Source organism: Crocodylus porosus, unplaced genomic scaffold (genome assembly GCF_001723895.1).
Source record: "Crocodylus porosus isolate Cpor-Errol unplaced genomic scaffold, CroPor_comp1, whole genome shotgun sequence".
NCBI lineage: Eukaryota > Metazoa > Chordata > Crocodylia > Crocodylidae > Crocodylus > Crocodylus porosus.
Window position 1 is genome coordinate 52,296,393 of NW_017728947.1, and position 6,440 is coordinate 52,302,832.

The following is a 6,440-nucleotide window of genomic DNA, read 5'->3' on the forward strand; positions in this document are numbered from 1 at the left end:
GGAGTCATTATTGACTCCAAGATGAACATGGGCCGACAATGTGAGGTAACGGTTGGCAGGGCTAACCGGATCTTGTCGTGCATCCACAGGTGCATCTCAAGTAGGGCCAAGGAGGTGATCTTTTCCTCTGTGCAACACTGGTCAGGCCACAGCTGGAGTACTGTCCAGTTCTGTACGCCCCACTTCAGGAGGGATGTGGACAACACTGAGAGGATCCAGAGGAGGGCCACCCGCATGATCTGGGGACAACAGGGTAGACCCTACAATGAGAGACTGTGGGACCTGAACCTGTTCAGCCTTCACAAGAGAAGGCTGAGGGGGGACCTGGTGACTGTCTGTAACCTCACTAGGGGGGACCAGAAGGGTTTGGGAGAGACCTTGTTTCCCCTAGCGCCTGCTGGCATAACAAGGAATAATGGCCATAAGTTGTTGGAGAGTAGGTTTAGATTAGACTTCTGTAAGAACTACTTCACAGTTAGGGGGGCTAGGATCTGGAACCAATTTCCAAGGGAAGTGGTGCTAGCCCCAACCCTGGGTGTCTTTAGGAGGAGGCTTGATGCCTACCTAGCTGGGATCATTTGAGCCCAGTTTTTCTCCTGCCAAGGCAGGGTGTTGGACTTAAAGATCTACAAGGTCCCTTCTGACCCTACTCCTATGATTCTATGATCTGATATCTCATGCAATGAGGAGTCAGATTTTTCACCTGATCAGCCATTTTTTAAGCCATCTGCAGCCATATACTTGTGTTTGGTCACAGCTATAAACTGTTTTCTGTGGCCAGATTGGCTAAAAATTGTCATTTCTGTCTTCACCTGAATAACTGTAGCCTGGGGTGAAGGCACCGAGTTGGAAAGTTAGAAGGACTCGGGTCCTAACTTCCTCTGGGTAACAGGTGCCTGAAACCCAGCTCTTCCTCTTGGCATGTGCCTTAATAAATCAGCCATTGGGACTAAAAGCATGGGAGTATCTTCCTCCTGTCTGTTTCTGGGACTTACACTAGCATACATGTTTGTATAACCTCCTGACCAATGCATAGGCTACAGCACAATCTCAGTATACAATCACAACCTGTGCGTTAAGTGCCAAAAAAAACTGTTTATGTGATTGGGTGAGTGCCATTTAGGGTAAAAGAATTCCACCACTGGTGACCGCAGTCATTGATGAGATTTAGTACTAGTAGCAAGTGCTGTACAACCTTCCTTCAGTGTGCCTTGTCCCCATGGGAGGAGAGTCTACACATAAGGAAAGAGTCTCAGAGCGGTATGTTTGTGGTGGAGGGAGACAATGAGAGTACTGACACCATCTGGTTTTATTGGATTTTGTAAGGCTGTGAAGTACTCAGTACTGTAATCCATATGGTTTTAGACAGACAGGATTGAGAGAGGAGCTAGGTTTTCATGGAATGTTCAATCTGTGGCTTTTTTCTGAGTTTAACAACAAAGATGCACCAATTGTGCCAATTGTTTGTGCTGGTTACTGTGACAATGTTCTGATGAGACTGGTCCATTAAGAATGGTTTTTAGGCCACCAAAATTTGAATTTCTATAAAAGCACATACTGGATGCAGCTACACGTGTGTTTAACTGGAAGTTGATAAATTAGCTCTACAGTAAATTGTCACCGTCTACATGTGTGCCTTGTATTAGGGTTGCAGTAAATTAATTAACTCTGCTGTAGGATACTACTGCCCAGGGCAAGTACTATCCTACAGCAGAGTAATTTATGCTGCTACAAGATGTGTTGCACCCTTGTGCTCCAGCCAGCCCCTTGGCCACCTGACACTGTGACCTGGAGCCTAGGGCTGACCCCCTGAGCCTGCTGCCAGCCTGGAGTTGCTCCACCTTGGCTCAAAGTGCTGTGGTCCCAGGTGCATGTGTATATGCCTCTAGTACTAGCAGGTGCCATACAACCTTTTACCACTAAGCCACTAACTCTGGTATGAATGGCACTGGATTTTATTGCTTCATGCTTATTACATGTGTTGATGCACTCACTGGTAGGTGGAAATAAAAACCCAGAGGTAGTTCTCAGATTATCAGGCAAGCAAAAGAATAGTTTGGACAACAGAAATTAAAAATCAGTCTAATTTGTATGCTACTCTGGAGACAACTGACCTTGTCTGTAATAACATATTCACATCAAGTAGTGCTGAGAGGCACACATAAGATCAGAGGGCCTGTTGTGCTAAGTGGTATATATAAAGAGTAAGGCACTATCATTAGGCCAAAAGCCTTATGGTTGAAATAGAAAAGAAAAGCAGTATTATTATTCCAATTTCACAGGTTGGGAATTAAGTGCCTTGCTAAATTAATGCTGGAAGCCTGTGCTAGAACTAGAAATTTAACCAATATTTTAGACTTGCTAGCAGGCTTAAACTAGTATGTCAGTTACAATTCTTGCTTAAGTAAAGATTTTTGGATTTTATCAGACCAGTTTGTTTATCAGACCAGTTTTCTGTATGATTTTTCTAATATATATATATATTTTTTACTCTCGTACTCAAATTAATTTTAAGAAAGGTAAATTTCTCCCCCTTCCCAGAATGTCATGAGTTGCTATACACTGTTAATCAGCTGCCAAGTTCCTCCTCATGGCTGTATGTGTGTGCCAGTTTCTTGCATGTAGACATGTCTGTGATTTTTAAGAGTTAAGATAGTGATGTGGAATCCTTTAGTACATAAATAGCAGACAATTAATTCCAAACAGACAAATAGTAAAGAAAATAATCTCTCTCTCTTCCTTTTCTGCTGGTTTCCCCTACCAATAAGATTGTCTATGCCAGTGATTCTTGATGAGGATGCTGTGGCTTCCTGGTCTGCCTTGAGTTTTACAACAGTGCTGCATGATGTCATGAAATATTAGCACTGTTAGGTGTGCAAATATGATTCATAAGATAAACCCAGATATTTCAAATGGGAATTCATATTTTGAAAGGTTTCTGACCTGTTGTGGTCTTTCTGAGTTCTTTGAAATTGAAAATTGATCTACTAATTTTCTGGACTGAAATAACAAGTGAAAACTAAAAGCTGGCATTTTCTGAGGGGTGCCTTGAGTTTAAAAAGAACAAGAACCATTACAAATTCAAAAAACTGTATTTTCACACCCGCTTCTGTCTATATGAACCCAAGGAAGCAGAAGATGAAAATAATCCATTGCAGGGTTTCAGTTTACAGAGAGTTCAAGGAATCTCATTTTTTAATCAGTCAAATAAGAAGGATATGGTTTGGGGTTTGTTTTCAGCAAGAATTTTCTCTTTCAAATTCTTGGTTTCAAAAGGGAAAATATTTTCATACTAGTTAGAGATGTGTTCATTCCACAGAGCGGTGTCCTCAGCATGTCACTTCATCTTTCTGTTTAGTTCCTCATTTGCAACACAGGGATAGTTCTACCTACTCACCTTTGCAAGATACTTTTTGATTCTTGGATGAGGCTTATTATTAAATAACAAAATTGCAGTTGAAGTATAATATTTGGGCTTATTTCTCAACAGTAACTAAATGGTAAATTCCACAGAAGCACTGCTATATGTTTACTAGCCAACTGCCCATCAAGAATGACTGGGGGAAGGAGGAGGGGGTGGCTGGGGACAGAGGCCTATGTCCAGCCCCACCCCCCACCCTTGGGGCCAGGCCTGCTCCCACTTTCCCTCCCTGCTGCCCCCTCATCTGCTGACACCCACCCCCGTCTGCTCTGTTGCCACCGCCTGCCTGGGGGGAGTGGGGACAGAGCCCAGTGTTCGGGTCTGCACCCCCACTCCCATCATCCAGCCCCCCCATTCATCAGACCCTGTTCCCCCCTCCCCCCCTCACTTGGAGCCTGACCCTGTTGCCCCCCGGCAGTTCAGGTTCGGGGCTGCCTCCTCCACAGAGTGGGGGGTGCTTCCTTTTTCCCCACAGTGCTGTGGGGCTGGGCCTGGCCCCCCACCACTGTTTCAGGGCTAGGCCTGCCCCCCACAACTTCTTCACTGTTGTTTCTGGGCTGGGCTGGGCTGGGTCCGGCATGCCCCCCCACACCATACCCTCCATTTTTGGGGCCAGGCTGAGCCTGGTGCATCCCCCAAGCTTCCCCACTGCCACTGTGGGGCCGGTGCAGGGCCCACCCCAACCCCAACCCTTCCTTCCCTGCTGCTGTTTCAAGGCCAGGCCAGGCCACTCCCCCCGACCCTCTGTTTCAGGGCCAGGACAGGCCCGGCACACCTCCCCACCCTCCCTGCCACCATTTCAGGGCTGGGTCTGCTCCTCCCATCCCCTCACCCCCTTGCATCGGCTCAGGCCCCTTCCTCCCTTCCCCCATGTTGGGAGGGAGCAGCACGGGGGGGGGCTTCCATATTCACTGGCTGCAGGGAGGGGGGCAAGGCCAGCTCTGCTGACCTCGTGCCCCTCCTCTCCCCTACCAGCACTTCCAGCTCCAAGGAGCAAGCATAGCTGGTCTCTTCCCCCCCGGTTCCATTCGCTCCATTGCTGCCTCCTCCAGGGAGCAGGGCGGGGGGGTGAGGCCAGTGCAGCTGACCCACCCCCCTGCTCCATCCCCTATGTCCCCACCATCATAGTGGCACTGTGCCATGCTGCCACCTGTCTGAATGCTGTATTCGCGCTCTGATTGGTTGTTTCCATCAGCCAATCAGAGTACAAATAAAGCGTTATGGACAGACAGATGGCTTTTATAAGATTAGAATTGTTTCATTTGGTTATAACTGTTAGTAACAATTACTATGTTATGAACATTTGGATTTTGGTGTAAATTATGGTGTCCATTCTCTTTCCTCTCCACGTAGGGCATTGATCTGAAGTACTTTTCCTTTCTTTTCAGTTTGTAGCCAATTGATTAAAACATAACAAGACATGTTGTAATGGTCTACTTTGTGTCTTGTACCCCCTGGAACATTTATTAATCTTCAGAACATCTACAGGATGTCCATCTTTAAAGTGCTTTACCAATACAAATAATTTTGTCTAGTACTGCAGTATTGCTGTCTTAAAGTTACCATGTTTAAAGATTTTAAATAAAAAAAGCTTCTTTAAGAAAGACAGCAAGAAAAACATAGAGTTCTTTTTCTCTCGCCTTTCTTTTATCTATTTATTTTTTGGTGCTCATCTTGCAATTAGAATTAATCTTCTTAATGCTGCCCAGTCTGCCTGTTTCACCTGAGATCTGAAAGTCAATTTAGGTTAGTTCATTCTCAAATATAACAGAATGAAATAAAGACCACGTAGGCCAAGTGCTACCCTTTGTTAACTTTGTCAATGGAGTTAAACAGATTTATACCCTCAGTAATGCTTGTATAACATCAGTTCTATCAATGGGGGTGCACTGGATTTGGAATTTAATTGGTTCTGCTGCTGTTGCCCTTCTCTCTTAGTCTGTGTCTTTTGGATTTTCAGAACAGAAGTAAAATAAGGTACAAACTTATTTCATTGCTAAAATAATGACAAACTTGAGGAATGGTAAGAAGGCACCATTTCTAAAGAGAGACTTTTCAGGATGGGGCTGCACTTTTACACTGATAGGTTTTGTTGTTGTAAATAATTTTATTCCAGCAACACTTGCTAATTTCCTCACCTTAGTCTCAAATTTCAAGAATATTCCCTCCAAATATTTTGAAGATAAATCCATTCATTGAATTCCTTTACATATTGCCACATTTAGACATGGGGGTTTCTGGTCTTCAGCACTTTGGCTGGGATTAAGATAGCTTTGCTTAAATGTCTTAGGCAAAGAAACATATAATGGGCTCAAAGGAGGACACAACTCCGAGATTAAAAACAGCTATTGTTCTGTATTGCAGAACTCCTTTTAGAATAAGTAACATGGCTGGTTAATTGAATGACAGTCTGGCAATCCACTAACATATTTATCAGATTTATATTTCCAAAAAAGATATAGTCAGCTTTTTTCCTCTCTTTCATTCCAAATTATTCCTGAAATTTCCCTTTTATATATAACTGGTCACTCATTCTGTTGGTAATTCGCACTAAATTTATCCCCTATACAAGTGTCTTTGAAAACATAGGGGGCATACCTGTTAACTCCACCTATCTATTTTACATTTGATTCTTCTACCCAGCCTTAATTCCTATCAATTTTTACTTTTGTACATGGCTCTGCCTGTAAAGTCCTACAGTCCTTGAGCACAGTTCTGCAGTAATGACTGTCTAGTGCTTATTATAGTGAAGTATAGCCAAAGGAGTTCTTGCATTCATCTTAGTAAATTACAGATGCTGGATTCAAAGACATCACTATAACTGCAATTTAAAATCAGTGCAGAAAGCTAGAGATGCTGAGCTGGTGACCAATATATATATATTCAAAATCAGGAAGTAAAAAGAGGATTATTTTTTAAATTAAAGCTATATTACATTGATTAAAAGTTCCAGTTAAACCAAGGCAGACACAAAATTTCAACCCAGCTAGAAGAAGTCAACCTGCAAGAGATCTGCTCA